The sequence below is a fragment of the Thunnus maccoyii genome, chromosome 17 (assembly GCF_910596095.1).
Source record: "Thunnus maccoyii chromosome 17, fThuMac1.1, whole genome shotgun sequence".
NCBI classification, from domain to species: Eukaryota; Metazoa; Chordata; class Actinopteri; order Scombriformes; family Scombridae; genus Thunnus; species Thunnus maccoyii.
In genome coordinates this window covers 26,013,428-26,025,595 of record NC_056549.1, presented here as the reverse complement: position 1 = coordinate 26,025,595, position 12,168 = coordinate 26,013,428, and the positions used below count along the sequence as shown (strand labels likewise).

Sequence of the window (12,168 nt, the reverse complement as noted above, 5' to 3'; positions counted from 1 at the left end):
GTCTGTCCATGCGCTGTCAGTGTCCTCTTTTCACGCTGCGACGTTATCATTTATAAATTTGTTTTTCACTGCATGAGAAAATGGACGTGTGGTGTGAGTGTGTGTGAAAAGTGTCAATTGTGTGAGTCTCAAGGTCAATGTGTGAGACTTGGCAGCCCTGTCTTTAATCATCAGTTTCTTTTGGACAATTGTAAAAAAGACTTTTTGCTATGAGAAATACTGGCTGGGAGCTAAATCAGCTGAGTGAGCTTGGTCTGCTACACCCAGTGGGCCCAAAGGAGACCACAGCCTTGCCTGGAGCTGCGCAGGAGAGGAAACGTCAAAAGCAGTGCGACAGAACGTGGAAGCTAGGCTAACTGCAGACCCATACAAACCAGCAGTTCCAACAATTATCTGGCCTGGACACGATATATTTTTTTTCCCAGGATGGCGAAGTCATGACCAACCCTACTCTGCCTCTGATTGGTTTACCCTGATATTCTTACCCTAACCCTAACCAGTCTCACTCCTCATGCCTAAACCTAACCAACCCAGCCAATTAGGCACTGAGTACTAGCCAATCAGAGGCAGAGTAGGGCAGGTCATGACTTTGCCATCCTGGGAAAACAAATTTGGTGTACTGGATGCACAGATGTGAAAATGATACAAATTTTTGCAAACAGTAAGCATATTTCTCCAAATGTCAGTTCCAATAAAAGGAAAAGAAAATGTTTTTTTGGTCTTTTTACTGTGCCCAGAACTCACTTTTATTGCTGTCATTTATCAGAAATGTTAAAGTTTCACCACTGCTCTATAGCACTATAATGCATTTTACTCACAGCAGCTTAACTGCAGGTTAAGAGTCTCTGTGGCTGTTGAGGCAGGGCAGAGCATTACTCTTTCACGCTGCCCGACCAGATTATTAATAGGGCTCTAGAGATATCTTACCTCCATAGAGCTCGAGCAACTATCTCTTTATTAAAGAGTATTTCCACCAAAGCAACAATGCCTTGTTTAATTGAACGTGTCAGTGGTGTCAGAGGATGGAGGAGGAAGTGAAAGATTGCAGAGGGCTGGGCGATGTGATAGCTTCTAGCAAAGCGCTGGGTCGGGAGGCAGAAGAGAGGTCGCTGACTGTGATGCATTACCCCAACACAAAGACACCATTCAATACCAGGGGGCAGGGAAATTGATCTGCAACTCTCTCCGAGGAGCCATTGTTACTGGCTCCCTTGTATTAAATGACAGAGAAAATAAGAGGAGATGAGATGGGGATGGGAAAAAAAGAGAGAGGCTGAGAGAGGGGGTTGAACGGATGAGATGGCGGGGGAGGAGATATTGAGAGAGGAAGAGGAAGGATAAAATGCAAGAGAGAGACATGTTTTGAGTTTTGAGGTTAGGGGAATGAAGAGACATCCAGGCACAAGGATGAGGAGGCAGTGCTTGGTGCTTTTCCAGTTTGTTGTGTTGTTTTATGTTCAAATTCAAATGATAACACACTGGCTTCAGCCTGTGCGACGCTACAGGTGCACCGTGAGTGCATAAAAAAACAAATTAGAAACATCACCTGCAAACATTCTTTAAATCGAATGGAAATTAAAATTTATTTAGCTGAGAAAGACAACCAACACTAGCTAGACACCCTCTTTTCTATAATTCAGGATGAACATAGTACTGAGTGTGAAGGTGCTGCCCAAGACTCAAGAGGTGAAATACCATGCACAAAAAGTAATGTCCATAGGGTGACCATATTTTGAAACCTCCAAATGGACCTTTACATGTATATGCTTATGCATGCACCATAGGCGTTTTCATCAGGATGGGGGATAATTATTTGAGTGCTTAGAACACCTACCAAGTGCACCTTTCAACACCATGGACAGCGCCTCAGCAGACAAAAAATTATGTTTTGTCTCCCAAAATCAACCAAGATATTTATCAGTGTGCACAAGTGCAGGCTGCCGGTGTAGGTACCAGATCGGCTCAGCCTGCCAGATCGGCTCAGGGTCCTAGCTGTGTGTTCTGCAGAGCAGTGATGACGTACTTTCTTGTGGTCTTCAAAGAATCTATATAAAAAAAAGAAGGGTCACTGTGACAACATTCAAATTGAGCACTGGTGCCAGACTTTGGTGCTACTTCTATTGAAGTTAATGGAGCAGGCATGGCAAGTCCCACTCACTGTATCCGTGCTGTTTAACTTTTGGCTGAAAAATGCTTCAACAAAATAAAAAAACAAACAAACAAAAAACCCCCAAACCCAACACATTACGAGATATTGACTGATGTTTTTTGTCTAAATGTGTGTGTTCATTTTCCTTATTACTGGTCTCCAAACAGATCATGGCCCTGTCCAGCAGCTGCATATATCTCTACTTAAACGCCTGTTTGGTCCAAGATGGCTACATCATGATACATGACCAAATGGGATATTGCTGACCAGACTGCTATTATAAACAGATCAATTTATTAATGGCTCTGGTTATAACTGGCTGGACTCAATGATATGGCCTGTCAGAGTTAGGTAAATATCCTTAAGCCAAACAAGGACTTGACAATATCCTACAGTACCTTGCAGTTTGTCTCAGCTAGCACACACATAAGTCATGACAATTAATAAGCTAGAGAGGCTGTTAATTTGCTATCACGCACAAACACAGCAGCTCCCTGACTAAAAAATAAAGCACATCCAAACCTTGTCTGTTTCTTTTACACCTTCACAAGGATTATTTCTTACGAATGTTACCAGTTATTAATGGTTAAATTAATATAGGACGTCTCAACAGAGATATTGCTGGCCAATGTTGGCTAAAAAAGTGCAAAAGCTAATTTAATTCATTGATGAGAAAGTAACAAGAACCAGTAAGTGATAAAGGTTTAGATTTATAAAGGCATATAAAATTTGGCAATTAGCGCCACCTCCTGACAATAATAGGAGACATTATCGAGAGAGCTGGCTAATATTAGCCCTCCTGAATATTATCAAATATCTTTAACCATTTGATGGTTGGTTAGTTATTGATAATCAAATACATGTACAATAATACCCGCTATTGGGAGAAAAGGAGGCTAGCACACCCTCCCCATCTCAGTCAGTGATCTTACATGCATTTCCATTAACCTGTTTTCTACAGCTGTCTTATGTTCAATCAGAAAATTACTAATATGCAGTCCTATTATTAATGGAAACATAACATCATGTCTTGTAGTAAATCATAAAAGGAAAGACATGGCTAGTTATCATTAATGGAAACATTAACAACATTATATCTTCTGGTAGAGAATGACATGAATAGTATTATGAATAGAAACACAATTAACACTATGACTTCTTCTGGTAAATCTGAAGAGGAAAAACATAACTAGTATAATCCTCAGTGGCAACATTGTTAACACTTTTTTGTTTTTGTTTTAGCCAAATGGTTGGCTGAGCAGCACCACAGTGCCGGAGGAGAGGGTCTGGGCCTAACAAAAAGTGCTTTTTCCACTTTCCAAAGACCCCAACAGAAGAAGGAAATGGATGATAAAGTAATAAAGAGGGCAGGGTCAAATGCATTCCATTTAAGGCAACCTACAAAAGAGTCAAGGCTGTGTGAGGTAAGATAGAGCACTTGAACCCAAAGAAGCATTTATCTGAAAAGTCAATAACAAGTAACATCACTACACTAACCCACCATCCCCTCTTATAAAGGACCACTTCTCAAGTGAACAGTTTGACAGCAAAGGTAGACTTCTCCCTGATCCCAAAAATGCCTAACTCTCAAGGTGAGATAAAATACCTTGTCATACATGAGTGATGTTGTGTTCACACCAAACGCGAAGTGAATTTTCGCCTCGCTTTACTTGCGTGAATTTGGCCGCAGGATCATTTGTGTTTATTCACCCCACGAGTACACGAACCCATGAATATTCACTAGAAAAGAGGAGGATTTATTTCTGCCATTTCTTTCTATCATCAACCATGACCGAAGTAACAACCACTGCTGCCTTGTACCTGTTGTGGAAGTCCCAGATACGTCGGAAAACCAAACGCCGCCGTGTCTGGATCCATAACATTATCAGCAGCTGGGTGAATTTCACCGCCCTCTCCAGCAACCGCATCTGGATGATGGCCATTTCCAGCGATACTTCAGGCTGACATGGGCCCAGTTTGATGACATGTTGGCGAGGATCTGTGCCAGGATATAATGGGTGGACACCAACTACAAGTGGTCCGTCTCAGCTGCAGAGTGCCTGTCCATCTGTCTCCGGTGAGTTGCAGTTTTTGGTCTGTCAAAATCAATAGATATTCACTGTATCTAGCAAGTCACACGTTGGCTGAATTATCTGGTTTACTAAAGCGATATGACTCCAAACTAAACTTATATTTTATATTATATTATATTCTTCATTGTGGTTGTTGCACAAGTTGTACAATTTATGTGTAAAGTGAATAGATTTATGTGTAAATCCTTAATCTCTTTATCTGCTTTTCTTGTTTTTCAAAGGAAAATTTGTTATTGTTATCCATCACAATAAAACAATATAAACAAGGTGAGAAATTAGCACCAGCCACCAGACAAATGCTGGTAAAATATTAAAGTAGCTGGTAGATTTCAGTCACAAAATAATTATTTAGTGGCAGGTGAATTTGAACATAGTGGTTGGTAGATGTTCACATTTTAAAAAGTTAATTTCCCACCATGGGTATAAATATTCAGTTAGCATTTAAAAAACACCTGTGCAGCCATATCAATAAAATAGCACTACTACTAAGCTAAATTAAATGTTTTCTCTGTTGCAGATACCTAGCCACTGATGACCATCGCGAACAGCTTTCGTGTTGGGGTCTTCACTGTCTCCAAGATCATACCAGATGTTGTCACTGCTATGTGGGACTGCCTCATGGATGGCTTCATGGCTGTGCTCCCTTGTGCACTCCACCACAGAGGAGTGGAGATCAATTGCAGAGAGGTTTGAGGAGCGGTAGAATTTTCCTCTCTGCTGTGGAGCACTGAATGGCTAACACTTCGTTCTTAAAGCCCCTGCTAATTCAGGATTCCAGTACTACAACTACAAGGGAACATTCTCTCTAGTTCTCCTGGCAGTTGTAGATGCCCAATATTGTTTTCGGGTGATTGATGTTGGGGGCTATGGAAGAACAAGCGACGGTGGGATTCTGGCCAACTCAGCCTTTGGTCAGGTACTGCGATCTGGCACCCTCCAACTGCCTGTTGACTTGCCATTTTCCAGAACTGACCACTGAGAACCCCAGCCATGTCTTCATTGCTGACGAGGCCTTTCCACTTCAGAAAAATCTTATGAGGCCATTCCCTGGGTGCGTCCTTCCACGAGAGCGACGGATATCCAACTACCGTCTGTCCTGAGCTCGGCTGGTAGTGGAGAATGCCTTCTATATCCTTTCAGTGGAGAATGTACAGGCGTGCCCTTGAGGTCCACCCAGAAGTTGCAGAGAAGTTTGTGAAGGCTACCTGTGTTCGCCATAACTTCCTGCGGAGGACAACCTGGACAACTGCAGGAAGGGGGAGCATCCCGGTTGGTGAGGTGGAGCCACTGCCAGGTCTGGGAAGACTTGCTGCCAACAACTCAGCAAGAGAGGCCATCAGGGCTAGGGAGGTCTTCATGTCCTACTTATCTGCAGAGAGAAGTGTCCCATGGCAAGACACCGTGTAGTGCACAAACACTCTCAAAACAGCTCTTTTCAGAGCCACCCACACATTGCTATTGAGCAAAATTCCTGCAATATTACTATATTGCATATCAGCACCAATATATGCCTGTGTTTTTATCCATGATATATTATTATTGTGAGGTAATACAGCTTTAATTTGGCATGTCTGCACCGCATTACAACACAATAAGGATATTGACCTGAACTTTTGATACGAACAAAATATCTATCTTACGGCATAGAGAAATGCACATAAGGTTGTTTCCTTTGTGTGTCAACTGTATTTTTGCAAATAAAGAACATGAAGTAAATCATGGAAATAAAATGTTTTTATTTTTTGATTAAAAAAACAAACAAACAAAAAAACTACTCTATACCTCAACCAATTGCCTCAAAAAAAGGACACACAAAATACTAATTTAAAAATAAACATAAAAAATATCAGCATGGAGCCCCTGAACATGGATGGATGATGAACGGTGGCAGAGGGCAGGGACAGACTCAGAGGAGGCCAGGTATGGGTGTGTGTGTGTGTGTGTGTGTGTGTGTGTGTGTGTGTGTGTGTATGTGTGTGTGTGTGAGATGTAAGGCCTGGTTTGTTCCCTGCAAAGACTTTCGCCCTGATAACCTATTCTGCTGGTTCCAAATTGAGAACGATGGAGCTGGATTCATAAATGAGTTTGGGGATCTGAAATTTGACAAATTCCTTCCGCTGGGGCGACAGTCTTTGCAGGGAAGGAACCAGGCTTTTGAGGAAAAGCTTGTCCTCTGAGGGGGGAGGTGGAGAAGGCCTTTTCAAAGCCTCCAGAAGGAGTACTTCTATCTCGCTCTCCCTGTCACTCCCCCTGGTCCTCTTTTAGGTCCTCTTGGTCACTGTATGAAATCAAAACACCATATTTCCATCAATGCAATAGTTTGTAGAGCTAATATTTACTGAGATCAGGCAACAGACAAGAACCATGAATCAAACATGAAAGGCAATGAATACAGTAGTGAAAAAAATGTCATTCATACAGAAATTATGCTTATACCATAAAAAAATGCAATCCAACTTTTCTGAAGTACATACCTGTGGGTGGTGTTGCTAGTGTTACAGCAGTAATACTGAAAAAAACAATAATCTCCACTGCCTTACATTAAAGACTTAATAGAGCCTGACCTAAAGTCACCTTGCCACCAACTCCCCATAAATCGGCCGCAAAACTCCTCAACACCATCTTGTCCTCTCTAATGAGGCAATATAAGAGGGTGCTACACAGTGACGTATAGACCCTTCCTTCTTTTACAGATTCCTTGATGGTCTTCATTTGTTAGCTAACGTTAACTGGCTAACTAAGCAAACTTAGGAATATCATCCTTTACATAATGCCATGAGTTATGTTTGTTTGTGTATATATATATATATATATATACACACACACACACACATATATAATACATATACATATATAATGTAGTGTATGTATATATACTATATAAACATAGTGAGCTTTCACTCTCTACACATACAGATATGAAATGTAAACTTTGGCATTTACATTTTATTAGATGTGGACCTCTTTTTCTACACAAACAATCACACAATCAAAATTTGCTCAGTTAAAGCTTTAATATGTACTATTCCGCATTAAAATGTCTAAAAACAACTAGACCTGTGTTATATATTTTGTCGAGCTGTGTACTTACATTATCTTAACCAAATGTTTCCAACAATTTTCAAACCCAGAGAAATCTGTTACTTTAATCAAGGTAACGGTCCATTTCATTTGGTCACCTGTCAATGGCGTCATATCTCTTTACCAAAGAGTATATGTATGTAATATGCACAAGATAATACATTGGTGTTGTGGTTGTTTGACAGAAACTGTTATGAATTGACTTTTATCAGTTTTAAGCCACATTTTTCTGATAACTTTTTTTCAGCTTTTTTAAATATATCTTTTAACTGGATGAAGAGATTTTAGTCATCAGAAAGACATGTTATCAGAGAAATAAGCTGGGCAAACGTTAGCAGCAGCTCGGCTAGCAGCCCTTCATGGACGTCTGGTGCTTGCCGAACATCATCGGAGAAACATTGATTTTTTACGTGAAACAGCGTCATTCAGTATTTTTATGGTTTTAATCCCCTTGTACGTTTATTTTTGGAGAAGAGGAGACCTCTGCGGATAATTCGACTCCTGGTAGAAACCTGCTGAATGTCTGTGTCTTAAGTTATCAGAGTAACAAGCTGAGCAAACGTTAGCGGCAGCTCAGCTAACAGCCCCTACTGGACGTCTGGTGCCAGCCGAACAGTGTCAGAGAGACACTGGTTTTCAATGTGAAACTGCTTTATTCAGTGTTTTTACCCGTTTTAATCACCGGGTCTGTTCGTTTTGGAGAGAAGGAGACCTCTGCGGATGATTCGGCTCCCGGTAAAAACATCCTGAATAATGAACACTGGAGTAATCCTAACCTGAAGAAGCTGGTTGTTGAAGCTTGGCTATTGTTGCTCCTTTTCACTTTTTTGGATTGGCTCTTGCTCCAAGATGGTCATCTTTTAAGTGTTCTTTTTTTCTGTCATCTTGTGTTTTTTTGCCTCATTTCTCATTCTCAGCTGCGTGAATCTTTTAATGATTTTTTCTTGTACTCCACAGCATGACGGAAGCCTGCTGGAGAGTGCCTGAGCTTCTTTCTCCACGATACTGACTGCGCTGAGGAGCTCCATGAGGGAGGAACCAGTCTTGGTCCTAAATAGTTCCTCAATTTGGTGAATGAAATCATTGGCTTCTTGGGAGAGACGGCAAAGACCACCTGCCTTAAACTCTTTTAAGGTGCATTTTTAACCTTGATAACCTTGATGTTAACACAAACCTGTGTCAGCATCTTCTCCTGTATGGCCAAAATTGATATTGTTGCCATTATTACCCCTTTCTGAACAGGCTTCCAACCTCCCTTTTGACCAATCTTCATCCCACGGAACAGATGGACGATGTCCTGGAGGAAGGTGATGGCCTTTTGGTATTCCTCCATCTTGAGTCTGCTCAGCACTGTAATTGGATGGCGGGATGACATGAGATCAAACCAATGATCAATTTGCTCCAGGAGCCACGCTATAATCAGATAGGACAATGGATGGTTCTCTGCCTGTACCATTGTTTCAGCCCAGCACTTGTTGCCTTACTGAATACATTTAGAACAGGACCAATCTTCATCTTATCAAAGTGACTTGGCTCAATGGCTGCAGCTGATAGATGGGAGCTAGTTTTAATGACATCCCTTTTTGAAAGGTCAGTAAGTCCTTAACAGGGACCACTGAAACCTCGTTAGAGAGGAGGTTCTCTTTCTTTACAATATCTTCAGGAATTATGAACACTTGTCCACAGACCAGACCACAGACCTTTTTAGATTTTTTTTACTAGATATGGGAGATCAGGCATGAAATGGAGCCACCTGTCTGGTGTTGCCAGATGTTGGACTGAGGTTTTATTCTGGTCGACCCCAAAGGATTTCCACATGGCCTGGTTAGGACTACCCATGTCAGTGCTGACATTAAGCACATGTAGCCCTATGGATGCTGCCCTCTGTATTATTTATATATTTTGTTAATTACTGGCCTGTACTCTGCTCTGTTGGTAGAATTGCCACTTTAATGATATGCCACTACTTGCTTCCACCGTGTTGTGTTTCCAGCCAACATGAACGCACAAGCGTGTGTTGCTAGTACTACATACAGTTTGCCTGTAAGCATGTGCAACTCCACACTAGATGTGATTGCCATTTTATTCAATGTCAACACACACTCCCTTTCAAGCTCGGTCAATCCTTCTACCTTCAGTTTTAGAAAATCAAATTCCTGCAGGGTCTTGTAACCTGTTGGACCGGCAGCAAAGCAAATTTTTAACGCCTTCCTAATTGAGTCATTGCTCCATTTCATCCCTTTTGTGGTTAGTCTGCCTAATGCTTTAATTTGGTCTTTTGAAAAAGTTTTCTTTAAAGTTTTGTCCCTAATTTTCATTGTCTTCTTGAGAGCTGCATTTTCCTTCCTTATTTTTCTTAGTGCCACCTTTGCTTTTTTGATGATTTTTTCTTGTCTCTTTATTTTTTTTCAGTAGATCTGATTGACTGGCTGCTGGCTCACTGGGTGGTGTCAGCTCTCCCCATCTCTCCTCACTAGCCATGTCCTCTCTTTCTTCTCTCTCTTTCCCTTCTCTCAGTCTCCTCATTCCTTCTTTCCTCACTTTCCCTTCTCTCAGTCTCCTCATTCCTTCTTTCCTCACTTTCCCTTCTCTCAGTCTCCTCATCCCTTTCCTCAATCTTTGAAACTGATGTAAGTGGAAGACATGACACTGTTAATTTTTGAATATTCAAAATAATATATAATTTAAACATATGAAATATTACTATGATTATTAAGAATTCATGCTTATTATACCTGTGTCATCTTTAACACCATAGCTGTGATCAGCAGCTATGGGCTCTCTATTTAAAGGTCCACGGGTGCATCATGGTGCAGGGGCCCTCCTCTTTTTGACCACAGGGTGATGCACAAAGATGGGGGGAATAGCATCTGCTTTCAGCCTAGTCCTGCCCTTTTTGGTCTTGACAAACTGGTCTGCCTCAAAATGTTCCTGCAGAGAGATGTGAGTTTACTTCCCACACATAACAACTCAGTTTTGTCTACCCACATAGATATCCCATAGTGATTAATTGCACAGTATTAGGGAACACTTTATACTTATTGGACATGTATACACACATTACATATCTAAAAGAAAACAATGAACATGAGACAACTTTATATGAATTCATATCACATCGGTAACTGATGCCACTTATCATACTGTACGTTGCTAAACATCAGCAGTAAAACCTGCTGATGATCACAACTACTGAAGTTCCATAACTTAAGTTGGGGAACAAAGTCCACACCTCATCTCTCAAGGGTGTCTAACCCTTTCTCTCCTGTCTTTTTCTCCCTCTCTCACTCTCTCTCTCTTTCAGCACAAGAACAACAGGGGGATTCAATGGAGCCTGAAGACTCTGCAATGAGACAGCACCCTCACCCTGCACCGTAAGACTCAACTCCCTGGGCTTTGCAAGACTTTTTAATAAACCAAACATTAAGCTGATGATTACCTCACATGTTTTTTTGTTGTTATAATCTTTTTTGATCATAAGATTGCTCCTGCTGCCTTGAGCCAACCATTTTTTTCTCCTCTCCGTGCCAGTGGGGAAACCGTACATTCGTACTCCTTTCTCTGAGCGTTTGGAGCATACCCATGCAGCACAGTAAACCATGGTGTAGACTATATGCAAGGACAACATAGTGGAAAGGACACAAATTTATTTAGAGATTTATTTAATAAATTCATTGCAGTAAATAAGTACATAGTAAAAAGACAAAATATACATAAAATATGTTTATATGTGTATAAACATATGTGTTTCAATGTGTACTGTCTGGATGTGATGTGTTTTAACGTACCCTTTTTAATAGCAGATTTCTGCACATGCAAGCCAAAGAGAAATTTCTGCCTTTTGCATGCAAAAAGTGGATAATAAAGTTGTTTTGATCTTGAATATATTATGCATCAATGTATATATTAATAAGTGCTGGGGTGCATAAGAATTGTAAACAAAAAGATTCATTTAAATCCACTTATTTGCAATGGATTTCCTAAGATAACACACTTAACATCATCGTGGTGCAGCTGCTAGTCCATTGACTTATTGTGCTGTCAGTTGACAATCATTTATGGTCACCTGTTGGTCTCCTTCTCTCCTATCTGAAAGTCATAAAGATTACATAAGTCATTAAGATTACATAGGCCCTCTGTTACCATGGGATTACTGAAACCAGCATGAATTTAAGAAATGGCAGAAAATTATTCTAATCTGAATTTTGAAACATCCCTTCCCTTCCCCTCCCTCTAGATATATCAATGACCATTAGGATGTGATTGCTCTTGACTGCCATTCAAATTTAAGAACATAAATAGAAAAGTAATAAAAAAGAACAACACGCTCTTTAAAAGGTAACGTTAGTCTAAAATATATCAACAAGGCAGGTAACACAGTTAAGTTCACACAGTAACAGTTCACACTAATCCTCAAATATTAGTGAGTTTTACTTTTTAAACACATGGATGTTATTACATACGCATGTCAGTGTGCTATATAAATAGTATATAAATATTATAAATCAATGCATTTATTGAGTACTAATTACCAAAAATCGCAGTTCTGTCTCTCTATATCTATGCTTTCAAATTGCCTGCCAATAACTTCCTGGAATTATCTGAAGTCTCCATGAATCATGTAACGAAGCATTTTGAACTTCTGTTGACGCGACACTCTCTTTATACGGCTCTGGCCTTTGACGACAAGACACTGATTGATTGAGACTCATACAGACAAATCAGTGTTGAATTCAGACACATGGTGCATTGTTTATGCTTTTGTATTGGGTTAGGTAATAATGGTTCTATGTTCTATGAGAGAGAGTGGCTGCACCAGAGATGGACCCCTGAATACATCTCAAA

General features: G+C 40.5%; 2 long non-coding RNA genes across 4 annotated transcripts; one reads left to right on the top strand and one right to left on the bottom strand.

The window, feature by feature from the left end:
* Positions 1-1,456: 1,456 nt before the first annotated feature.
* Positions 1,457-5,847, bottom strand: LOC121882506. Its single transcript, XR_006092103.1, has 3 exons — positions 4,764-5,847; positions 3,971-4,245; positions 1,457-2,045 (listed from the first exon to the last, which is right to left on the bottom strand). It is a non-coding gene; the product is annotated as an uncharacterized LOC121882506 (long non-coding RNA).
* A 1,775-nt stretch (positions 5,848-7,622) lies between these two features.
* LOC121882505 lies at positions 7,623-10,753 on the top strand. Of its 3 annotated transcripts, none has more exons than XR_006092102.1 (5): positions 7,623-8,058; positions 8,281-8,457; positions 8,566-8,630; positions 10,116-10,266; positions 10,628-10,753. It is a non-coding gene; the product is annotated as an uncharacterized LOC121882505 (long non-coding RNA). The 3 variants fall into 3 exon arrangements; XR_006092101.1 differs by having other exon boundaries at positions 10,095-10,266; XR_006092100.1 differs by having other exon boundaries at positions 10,082-10,266.
* Positions 10,754-12,168: the final 1,415 nt, after the last annotated feature.